Source organism: Myodes glareolus, chromosome 5 (assembly GCF_982192425.1).
Source record: "Myodes glareolus chromosome 5, mMyoGla1.1, whole genome shotgun sequence".
NCBI classification, from domain to species: domain Eukaryota; kingdom Metazoa; phylum Chordata; class Mammalia; order Rodentia; family Cricetidae; genus Myodes; species Myodes glareolus.
Genome location: NC_142030.1, coordinates 33,386,549 through 33,399,133, shown reverse-complemented (window position 1 = coordinate 33,399,133; position 12,585 = coordinate 33,386,549). Strand labels below are relative to the sequence as shown.

Here is a 12,585-nt window from a genome sequence, read left to right as displayed (position 1 = left end):
TGGCATAACTTGGAATAAGTATTGAAGATACCTCAGCTCAGGCATGGTGGCAAGTGCCTTTACAGATGGAGCCATTTTGCTGGCCCTCTTCTTTTGTTTGCTTGCCTTCTCTTTCTTTTCTTTCTTTCTTCCTTCCTTCCTTTGTCTTTCTCTCTCTTTCCCTCTTTCTCTTTCCTTTTTTCTCCTTTTCCTTTCCCCTCTCCTTCTTTCCCTCTCCTTCTTCTGTTTTTAATATCTCTTATTTAATCCTCACAAACGTTGAGCTGGGTATCATCACCTTAAAAATGTGACAGAAACCAGGGCAGGAGAAGTAGCTTAATGACTAAGAGCACTGGTCTTTCCCAGAGGACTCGGGTTCAATTCTTTGTACCTACAAGGTGGCTCACAACTGTCAATAACTTCAGTTCTAGAGGATCTGACACTCTCTTCTGGTTTTCTCAGGCACACTCTCAGGTAACAGCTCTGTATACACATGCGCACTAAGTCACACACAGAGTTATTATTGTTTGTTTTGTTTTTGAGACAGGTCTCCACTTGTAGCTTTAGCTGGCCTAGAACTCAGTATTTAGACCAGGCTGGCCTGAAAATTATAGACATCTACCTACTTCTGCTTCCTGAGCGCTGGGACTAACGCCTTCTCTAAGTGCTACCATGCCTGACTTGCAAAATTAAACAAACAAATGAAAAAGTCCTGAGTTTGGACATGGTTAAATATGTTATCTGCAGCCATACACTTCCAAGTTGAGACTGAATCTGATTCCAAAGCCAGCTCCACCAGGAATTTTGAAAGGATCATTTGTATGTGGGGTTATGTAGTCATTCAATAAGTGTTTGAGGAACTAAGGTGATAGGCAGTGTCTTTCTGTGGAGATCGCGGTCAGTCTGCCACCTAGCGGAGACCTTGAATTGGCCAAGACTCTAGGACAGAGTTCTCAGAGCCTTCCTGATGTGTCTCACTGCCATTCTGACAGTCTGAGAAATTTCTATTTACACCTGGGAAAAGCCTCTAGCATGCCGTGGTCCCCACTCTCCATCTGGGTCCTTTTCACACCTAGTAAATAAGTCAAATTTAATGAACCCTAAATATTTTGAAGACATAAGATGCAAGTGTCAAATGCTCTCACAAGGTAGATTTTATTCACTTTTATTCATACTGCAAAAATACATTTGGGAGAAACAAAACAGTGTGTATTTCATGATCCCATTTATATGTAAACAAAACTAAAATCTTTTCTCAAAAAAATCTTCATTTTCTGAAGGTGAATATACTTTATTAAGAAGATTTGAGGATTAACGATTTTAAGTATATAGAAGAGTTCCTGACAGTTAACAAACACTATATAGGCATTTACTGTCTTTATTATTTCTTCAGAGTATGTTATTTGGTAACATATTATTATGCAGTTTATCAATTTAATTGACACATGGTAATTGTACATATGTATTGGGTACAATGTGACTTGTACATGTATACACTGAGGGTTAATCAGATATGGGTAAGTGCCGATCCATCATGCCAGGCATGTTGTGTTGATAATGTTAAAAAATCCTACACAATGGTTATATTGAAATATTCAGTTAAGCTGAATGTGGTAGAGCATGCCTCTAATTCTGGGAGGTAGAAGCAGGGAAAATAGAAGTTCATGGCCAGCTTTGGGTACCAAGGAGACAGGAAGACAGCCTGTGCTACATGAAACCCAGAGAAGGGGAGAGAGGGCAGAATGTGGTAAAGGTATTCCATCCTCCTGTACTCAACTGCTTTTTGACATTTCTAAGCAAATGACAGGATCATAACAGGGTTTCATGAATCCTACAAGAGTGGCTCCTACATGGATCAAGGTGGCATCAACAGAAAACTGGAGACATGGAAAAGCTAGAGGATGATTGTAGCCCGTGAATGGAAGGGGTATTTAGAGAAGGGGGCAGAAGGGGAATCATTCAAGAGCAAGGCAAAGCTCCAAGAATAAGTCATTCTTGATCACCTTGTGTAGAAATAGCAAAAGCTGCACTGTGCCCATCACTCTCCTGTCCCAGATGGCCTTAGTTCAGATACAGACTCTGGAATGTGACTTTATTGTAACTAAAAGAAACAGAAGAACATCGAATTTCCAGAGCGTCACTATAAAATTGGTGTGGATGGCTCAGTGTGTCTACAGAGCATGTCTGAAGACATAGGGGTAAAGGTAAAAGAAGCTTATTACCTGCTCGGTTAGTCAGGGTCCTAGAAAGGAGCAGAGCTAAGAGAATGGACACAGAATGCTCTACAGGCTGTAGTGTGGGTGGGGTGACAATACTGTCTCTTCATAGAAAGGCGAAGAATCCCATAGTTGTTCAGTCTGAGACTGGCTGACTCAGAAGACCAAACCTGGTGCTGGAGTCCTGGAGAATTCCCTGGAGAGCTTCCGGTTTTCAGTTGCCTCTCAGGCGTGTCCTCACATCCCTCTGTGTGTTGCATAAGGTTGGGACAGGTTAGAGACAGCCTGAGAAGGTGCCCTCCAGACCTCATGCAGGCTGCCAGCGAACCTAATGCCAGACCCCTGTGGATGGTGAGGATTAGCTCATGCTAGTTATGTGTGACATATACAACCCACCTAAAATAGACTGACTGGAAAATGTGGCAGTGTTAATTCTGGTTTAGTTTCTGAGATAGAGCTGTGTACTCTCAGCACTGTGTGGAGAGCCTGGGCTGGGCAGTGCTGGGCAGTGCTGGGCAGTGCTGGGCAGTGCTGGGCAGTGCTGGGCAGTGCTGGGCAGTGCTGGGTCTGGGGTAGCTCCCATGTCTACTGGAAGGTGAGGCTTAGATTTAGGGTGGATCTTCCCAGCCAATCAAGAAAATTTCTCACAGGTATGCTCAGTTGCTTGGGTTTGAATTGATTACAGATGTGGTCAGGCTGAGAGCCAAGATCAGCCACCATGCCTGCCCCTGAATGTTGAGAGGGGCTTCTGTGTCATGTAATCGCTTATGTACACACGGCCCACCCTGAGCCAACAGGAAAGGACTCTTGTCTACTCAATCCCAGTGTTCAAATTTGCTCGGTGCAAGAGGATCCTACAATCCAGGTTCCTGGGGCTCCCCTCACCAGTTTAAGGGCTTCCTTTTGGCTTTGAAGGTTGCTGATTAAAAGTCTGGGGGTGATTCTCATAGATATGCCTTTGTGTGTGAGTTATTACTTTTACGGTGCTGCTTTTAGGATTATTTCTTTGCTTTTTAATTTTTAAAGACACTTTTAGATTTATTTATTTATTTTATTACTTTATGCTCATGAGCGTTTTATCTGTATGTATGTTTGTTCTCCATGTGTGTGCCCAGTGCCCATGTTTGTGCATCATGTGTGTGTCTGGTTTATATGCCTGGTGGCCAAGAGGTCAGAAGAGGGTGCCAAATTCTGAGAGACTAGAGTTACAGATGGTTGTGAGCCACCTGTGAGTGCTGAAAATGTTCTTCAGAGAAACAACCACCAGGTCCCCGTAACCACAGAGCCAATGCTCCCAGCCTGTGCTTTAAACATCGTACTGTGACAATGCCATGGCCAATTGCATCTCTGGTTGTGTCTATTTGGAACTGTATATACTTCTTGTGTTCTTTCTGTAAGTTTGGGAAGCTTTCTGCCATTTCATCAGTCTGTCTATTTCACTTGATTTTTACCCCTGCTCCTTTCTTTCCCCTCACAGCACACCAGTAATCCTCAAACTCAACAGTCCAGGAACACAGAACATCACCCAACCAAGTGTTAGAAAACAGCAAACCCCTTTCTATAATAACCTTGAATGCAAATGGACTTAACTCATCACTAAAGATGGAGACTAATGGAAAAAAACAAGAGCTGGCTAAATGCTGTCTCCAAGAAACACACATAGCTGGCAAAGGTGTGTATAACATGGAAGAATGGAGACAAATTACTAAGTGATGGAGATGTAAACAAGCAGCCAGACAAAGTAAATGGCAAAGCAAATATAATTAGAAGAGACAAAAACAGGAGTGGTGGTTCATGTTTTAGCTTCAGCACTTGGAAGGCAAGTAGCTTGAGGCCAGCCTGGACTACACAATGAGACCCTGTCTCAAACAAACAATCCCCAAACAAATATGAGCAATACAAAAGTATAGGCTTCCATGACTCACAACCTGATTTTGATACATATGACCCCCACATGCACACAATGTGATGGGCATGTTTGTGTGTACAAGTGCACACATACACATAAAATTATTCCCATGGCATTTTCAAATGGTTAAATACAAATAGCACTCTATTTGTGCTAGTGTCAGAATTTCTAAGGCACTTGGTTAAGTTCCCATCCAGAGGCAATGTTGGGAAATGTTATTTTACCCAGTGCCACCATTGAGTTAGCATATAGCCCAGTGGGAGAATGTTTGCCGAGAAAGGGTGACATCCTATGATCAATCCTGGCACCACTAAAATAAAAACAGAATCATGCCTGTCTACATAAAACACCTGAAGCTTACTAACAGGTGGATTTGGGAGATTGGGAGTGGAGTGGCTGGTGTGGTTGAAGCTGATGTTTTGGGGTCCCTCTGTTTTGGGGACTAGACCTCTAGCATCCACAACTTGGCAGAAACCATCTACACAAACCCCGCACCATGCTGAAGTCAACCTGAGCAACAAAGCAACACAGGACTCACATATATGGCATACTACAGGTCATCCCTCTGCCTCACATCTCCCCCACCCCCCACCTGTGTCCAGACTGAATCGCTCATGCAAAAGACTATAATGACCATCAGACCAGCTTCCAGAGTAGCACCTGATCACTGGATACACTTTCTTATATTCTAGAACATATAGAAATAATAGTAACAGCCAAGTTTCAAAAACAACTACACAAACAAGAAAGGAAGAACGAGAGAAAGAAAGAAGGGAAGAAAGAAAAGAGAGAGAGAAAGAAAGAAAAGCCAGGCAGAAGCAACTCAAATGTCTTATAACAGACAACTGGATGATTATAAAGTATGGTATACACATAATAATATTATGGGTCTTGGAAAGGAAAGATGCAAAGCCGTTTTCTACAATATGCATATACAGTCAGAAAATTATGCTCAATGAAGGAAATGGATTTCTTAAGGACAAACATTACATGATTCTATTTACATGAGGTTCCTACCACAATGATGGTAGTTGAAAGAGGCCAGCAGGAGAATGAACTGAGTGATGGACACAGAATTTTAGATTCTTATTTGGGGCTTAGGTTTTTTGTTGGTTGTCTTGTGCGTGAGTGTGAGTGTATGTGTGTGCTTCTGGAGGTGTCTGTGTGTGGTATTCAAGCATTTTGTGTCTGGGCATGGGCACAGGGGTGAGAGGAAGCTGTTGAATATCCTGCTCTAGAACTCCCCTTTTTATTCCTTTGAGACAGGTTGTCTCAGTGAACCTAGAATTGGGTTGGAGCTTCCCGTCTCTGCTGCCTAGAGTGATCAGCTTACACGTGGGTATACAGCCATGCTCAACTTTTCATATGGGTGCTAGACCAAACTCAGGTCTCCAAGCTTATGTCCAAGAGCTCTTCTTTCCCTGAACCGTCTCTCCAGGCACTGTTTGAGATAGTTCTACTTGTTTCTCAGACTGGTCTTAAATTGATGAACTTCAGTGATCCTCTAGCCACAGCATTCCCTAGAGCTGAAACTGAAAGCAAGTCTCAGCTGAGCTCTAGAATTGAGGTTCTGCAAGATGCAACACTGTGAACGGCATCCATAAAAACAGTTACAATGGCAAATTCTGTATTTTGTATATTTGATCATGAGATACAGGACTATCTGTATATGAAGCCTATCTGACTCTCCATTCAACGTCAAATCAAACACAGACTGACAGACCACAGCCTTTGGGGATGGGGATGCTTTACTGCAGGTGCATCCATGGCAGGAGCAGAAACACATCCTGTTTGGGGGAATGTTGATAGTAAGGGGGGCTTAGCATGTGGGGGTGGGGACACAAGGGAAACCTTGGCACCTGTGCTCATTTTTGCTCAGAATCTAAAACTGCTCTTGGGGCTGAAACACAGGTCAGCTAGCATGTTTGGCCCTGAGTTCAATCACACACACACACACACACACACACACACACACACACACACTTGAATTAGTAAAACTTCAATTAGAAAAATCCAAGTTGGAACTATAAACTGCTTGTCACAAAAATATGAGAATTTGAGTTTAGATCCCCAATCACCCACATAAAGGCTGGGAGAGACAGCCTGTGTCCGGAACCCTAGTACTGGGGAACATATGCTGATTGATCCCTGGAACACTTTGGCTGATTTAGCAAATAGGTAAGCTCTGGATACCAATATCTACCTCTGATAAGATATATGGATGAATAGAGACAGATAGATAAATAGATAGGCAGATAGATAGACCAATTTTCTGTGTGATGTGCAATGTGTGACCTGAGATAACACATTAGAATTAAGATTTAGATTTCAAAGTCTGTTTCCTGAAGTCTGCTGTCAGAGAAGCTATGCACACACACACACATACACGTGTGTGCAAATGAATGTAATGTATATGTATATAGAAAAGAATTCAATATAGCTTGGGGCTGGAAAATGGCTCAGTGATTAAGAGCACTTGTTCTTACAGAGGACCCAGGTTCAATTCCCAGCACCTACATGGTATCACACAACCATCTCCAGGCTATTGGGAATCCTTCTGGCCTCTGTGGGACGCATACACATAAATAAAAAATTTTAAAAAGAAACCAATATATCTTATAAATTTGTTAATTAGTAAATTCTGACCTTGAAGATAGATGCAAGCATGCCTGTCTATGCTTCTGCTGTAGTGGACACATCACACTCAGTGTACTTGGGAGACTGAGACAGGAGAATCATTTGAGCACTGGAGTTTGACAGCAGGGAAACATAAGGACACCTTGTCTCAAAATGAGACACACAGCTAAAACTTGAAATAAAAGGCCCTGGAGGATTGGGTTCTGAAAAAGAGCAGATGTCCTCTCGACGTCCCTGTCCCAGTGGTTGTCTTTTCTACAAACACAGCGCTCACAGTTCTCCCAGTGAGAGCCAGTGGTGTCTGTTATCACCAGCATATTCTAGAATGATGCACATATAGATGCCACATCACACAATACCTATACAAAACAACCTTCTACATCATCCCATGGGAAATCAACAAAGTCTGACACATTACTTGAGGCAGGACCAAGTCCTCCCCCCGTATCTAGGCTGAGAAAGGTATCTCTCCAATGAGAATGGGCTCCAAAACACCAGTTCAAGAACTAGGGATAAATCCTGGTCCTACCGCCAGTGAGCCCACAGACTGCCCAAACCACACAACTGTCACCTACACTCAGAGGGCCTAGTTTGGACCTACGCAGGTTCCCCCACTGTCAGTCCAGAGTCAGTGAGCTCCTACTTCAGGTCAGCTGTTTCTGTAGGTTTCCCCTTCATGGTCTTGGCCTCTTTGCTCCTACTATCACTCCTCCCTCTCTTCAACTGGTCTCCAGCTCAGCCCAGTGCTTAGCCATGGATCTCTGCATCTGCTTTCATCAGTTGCTGGATGAAGGTTCTGCGATGACAATTAAGGTAGTCATCAATCTGATTATAGGAGAAGGCCAGTTCAGGCACCCTCTCCACTATTGCTTAGGGTCTTAGCTGGGGTCATTCTTGTGGATTCCTGGGAATTTTCCTGGTGCCAGGTTTCACGCTAGCCCCATAATGACTCCCACAATCAAGATATCCCTTTCCTTGCTCTCCTTTTCTGTCCTTCCCCCATCTTGACCATTCCATTCCCTCATGTCTCATCCTCCCTCCCCTTCTACCTTCCTCCTCCCCTTTCATCCTTCTTTCTCTGCCTCCCCCAACTCCCAATTTTCTCAGGAGTTCTTGTCTATTTCCCCTTCCCAAGAGGATACATGTATGTCTCCCTTAGGGTAGCTTATTATATATATATATATATACACACATATATATATGTATATATGTATATATATATATATATATGTATATATTGGAGACAGAGCCCACTGCATCCCAAACTGGCCTCAAGCTCCCTATGCAACCCCTGATCCTCCTGCTTCTGCCTCACAAGCTGGGGTTGATAGGTATCTGCCACTATGCCCAGTTTATGCTCTGCTGAGTACTGAACCCGGGACCTCACGGCGCAAGCACTCAACCAAATGAGCAGTACCCTCCCCACTGACTTCTTGTTTAGACTCCTCATGTGATTCACATGTTCAGTCAGTGGTGCGAAGAATTGTCTGTATTCTGTCAATCATGTTTTAAATAAATGCTGATTGGCCAGGCAGGAGGTGTAGGTGGGAAAACCAGATAGGAAGTGGAAATGATGCAAGGAGAGCAGGAGAATTCTGTGAAGGAGGAAGCTGATTCCTCCCACTCCTGCCCCGAACACCAAAGCAGCAGGATGTGATCTGCCAGCTGAAAAAGGTACTGAGCCACATAGCTAAAATAGATCAGAATAATGGGTTAATATAAGCTACAAGAATTAACAAAAAGCCAGAGCTAATGGGCCAATCAGCTTCTAACTTACAGAGATCTCTGTGTGATTTTATTTGGGGCTAAACAGCTGTGGGAACCAGGCAGGACAGAAAACATAAACTAGCAGGACCTCATGTTACAAGTCAGGACAAGAACTGCTGCTTGAGCTCTTTGGTGTCCATGTGTGCTTAAAAGACAGCAGCGTCAACATTGAACACAGATGTGCACATCTGCCATCAGCTCCATCGAATCACAATGCATCTGGGGCTGGGGAGTGTGGCTCAGTAGTAAAGTGCTTCTCTGTAGTGTGTGACCCCAGTGCTGCCGACCCCAGTGCTGCCCTCCCCACCACAAAGGACCTAAAATCTACATTTTCACAAGATCTCAGTGATGGACATACACAGTAAAGTTTGTATGCTGCTTTTTAGTCCTCGCTACATGTGAGAGTCAAAGAGCTTTGCATGTGCAACTGCATCCCAAGACATTTCTACTGACATGGTCTCTGGTGGATCTTGACTTTGCTAAGTTTCAACGCTCTCTAGGCCAATGATTCTCAATCTGTGGGTCTCAACACCCTTGGGGTCCCATATCAGATATCATGCATATCAGATATTTATATTACAAATCATAACAGTAGCAAAATCACAGTTATGAAGTAGCAATGAAATAATTTTATGGTTGGGGGTTCACTACAATATGAAGACTGTATTAAAGGGTCGCAGTATTAGGAAAGTTAAGAACCACTTCTGTAGGCAATCTTATCCAGCTAGAATTGACAACAACCTTTTTGCAGGCGAGGCAAATTGAAATCCTTCATTTTATTGTTTCAGTGTGCATATATTCAAAAGCTGTCATTTGCCAGCAGGTCACGTCTATTTGGCTACAATGATGTAAACCTCAAGACTCACCATCAGATGGTTGACCTGGAAGATGCCAATATAAATAGCAGTATGCATTGTCCAATAGCACCCACATGGCAAGGGTCATGAGGCTGTGCAGCAGAAGCTGGAAAATGAATGATTATTGATTGAGTGCCATGCACAACGGTGCCTGATGGGTTCTGGGAGCAAGCACTGAGTGTGATGCTTCACCTTCAGGCATCCCAGGCTGGGAATAAGACACATACAGATTAGCAAGAGGGAGATATAGAAAACCGAGTCATGTGTCCCAAAGAAATAATGTCAGTGTGCTGTTTATTGAGGAGTAAGTTTGAGAAACCCTTGCTGACAAGATGGCTTTTGAAAAAAAAAATATGTTTTATGGAATGGGTATTCTGCCTACATGTAACTATGTGCACCATATATGTGCTCACAGAGGCTAGAAGAGGGCATTGTATCCCTTGGAATACAAGTTACAGACAGCTGTGAGCTGCCACATGTGTCCTGGGAATGGAACTTGGATCCTCTGGAAGAGCAGACAATACTTTTAACCACTGAGCCATCTCTCCAGCCCAGATAAAGCAATTTTAAAGGGTGTTTTACAGAATACTTAGAATTAAATGAACAGAAATTAGGATGGGAAAGGAAGGTATATAAAGAGAAGAAGACATGAACAAAAGCATAGACAAGTAAGATACAGCTGGAGGCCTTCACTGGGGCTGAGGTAGCTGGAGATGTGACTGGAATACAGGTAAACATCAGTGAAGCCAAGACAGGTATGATGGTGACCTGCAGGTGCAGCCACTGGGACAGCACTGCCAGGGCCCGCCTGCCTGATGGTTCTAAGGGGTCTGGACCACCAGGGCCCCAATCACAGGAGCCTTGATTAGGCTATTTAAATAACAAGCAAAGCAAGGAAGGGGTCACACTTAGAAAACAACATATGAAGAATTTCTCTATAACAATGGAAAACATGAAGTCTTAGAAATATAGTAGGTTCAATAAAGGGGCAAACACACACACACACACACACACACACACATAGACACAGACACACACACACAGTGAGACACACACACACATGAAAACAGAGAAAGGATCAATAAACACCTGGGAAATTCAACTTGCCCAAAGAAAAAGAAATGTGAATGTAGATGAAGGAAGATGGAGTGACCATGGCCTTTAGAATCTGCAGAGGGAAACAGGCCCACAGGGGAAGTGATGAATTTTCCTTAGAAGCCTTCATCTTGTGCTAGCAGATTGCTAGACAACTTCCATGCTCTTTCCTGGCTTGTGGACAAAGAAACGAGGGCTCAAAAATACGATTCACAGCAGCCAAGTGCTGAGGCTGTGTTTGGGAAGGCATAAGGTTAGCCCAGTAGGTCAGTCTGGCTGGCTAGGGAGCTGAGGCCCAGGAGAAGAGGGTCCAGCGTGGGAAAGCACAGTGCATCAGCCATCTTCCACGGTATGGGTAGGATGCACCCTCCAGCCTAAGTTTCTTTTGATAGGCCACATGCTTAAATTTCACAAACAGCCAACATTCTCCTTGTTGTGGGAGTAACTTCCGCTGCCTCAACCAATAATCACTGAAGCAGGAGCCCACAGTGCAGCGGGGAGCGACTTCCGCTCCGTCAGCCAATAGCTGCTGAAATACCAGCCCACTGGGGCGTGGTATATTTTTCTCTTAAAAAGAGAAGCAGTTCCGGATAAGGCTCTCTTGGTTCCGGTGCTCGGTCTCAGCTGCTGCTCCCGGCTCCTGCTCCAGCGACTAGGCTCCCTTCCTGACGGTTTATGGTGTATGTAAGTTTTACCCCCCGCCAAATAAATAACCCCTTAAAACATAACTGGTGTGGGATTGATTCGTTAATATCTCCTAAATGTTTAGTCTTTTGTTTGCTTCCTCAAGCGAGCCCTCCTCCTCGTTCAACAGTAATCTCCTGTGTGGGAAGCAGTAAGGAGTTCCTGTGAGCAATGAAAACCTGAAGTGCCTTAGAGTCCAGCCATCCCACCCTGAGGACATCTGTGCTCCAGCCTCTTTATAGCTCTGGTCACAGCTGCCCTGCCTGGTGATGAAGAGCAAACATCACCACCCCGAGTTCAGAGCTGATGAATACATAAGGAAATATGCGGCCAGAAAAGGGTCAATTGGGACAGGGATGGGGCTCAGTTTGTAGAGTGCTTGCCTGCCATGCATACAGCACTGGATTGGCTTCTCTGAGCTATGGGCAACTGGGCCTGCTAATAGACTGAGGAATAGATCCACATACAGTACAGGTCAAGGCAACTTCTCTCTCTCCCATCACTACTTCTTCTAAAGTGATAAGGGAAAGGTGTGAGGAGCAGATAAGGATGTTTTCATGTCCAACACTATAGTGACACTATACGAACTCCATGCCACAAAAAAGAATCCCACATCCATGTTATTCAAAATGTAGCATGTGCAGGCCAGGACAGCTCTGCATTACCTCTCCAGCCCAGGTGGGACTTGGGCACTGTAGAATTGGTGCGAAGGGGCACTAACTACACTGAACCAGGTGTCCAGAAATATGATGACCAGGGCAAAGTACAAGGGGAAGAAAGAGAGGCAGAGACATCACAGACCTCAGGCGTGTGGCTGACCGGCTGACCAGAAGAGCAATACTCTAGAAGATGACACTCTGCCTCCCTCTCTATAAAGCCTGCTGGCAGAGGCTCTCTGGGTGGCTCTGCAGAAAAAGGCACTTGCCACCAAGCAGGATGACCTGGGCTTGATACTCAGAATCCACGTTGTGAAATGAGACAACTGACTACTTCAAGTTGTTCACACACACACACTCAAAGAGAGTCACAGAGACAGAGATACACACACACAAAGAAAGAACAACATACACACACACACACACACACACAAAATACATGAAAATAACAAAAAATTTAAAAAACACTGCTGGGTGACAATGTGCTGCTCAGAGGGCCTTTCTTGGGTATTCACCTTTCACCTTCTCAGAACTATGAATAAACTGAATAAAATCCGTCTTATAGGATCAATGCTTGCTCCTGCTCCTAGCGTTTGTGTTGACAGGGAGCACAGCTCTAGTATTAGTTACATATTATGGTGATGTCTCGGATGATTCTGGGACTTTCTCTCATCCAGCTACTGAGGAAACTCTCCAAAGGAACTACATGATTTCACCTGAAGCACTCTGCCTTCCCCAGCTCCCAATACTCGGTCACATCCCCTCAACAGACTGCATCATTGTAC

The 12,585-nt window shown here is 44.1% G+C and overlaps 1 long non-coding RNA gene across 1 annotated transcript; it reads right to left on the bottom strand.

Moving 5' to 3' along the window:
* Positions 1–1,115: 1,115 nt before the first annotated feature.
* LOC148122060 (uncharacterized) lies at positions 1,116–11,049 on the bottom strand. The gene is made up of 2 exons (XR_015737872.1): positions 9,375–11,049; positions 1,116–2,442 (listed from the first exon to the last, which is right to left on the bottom strand). It is a non-coding gene; the product is annotated as an uncharacterized LOC148122060 (long non-coding RNA).
* Positions 11,050–12,585: the final 1,536 nt, after the last annotated feature.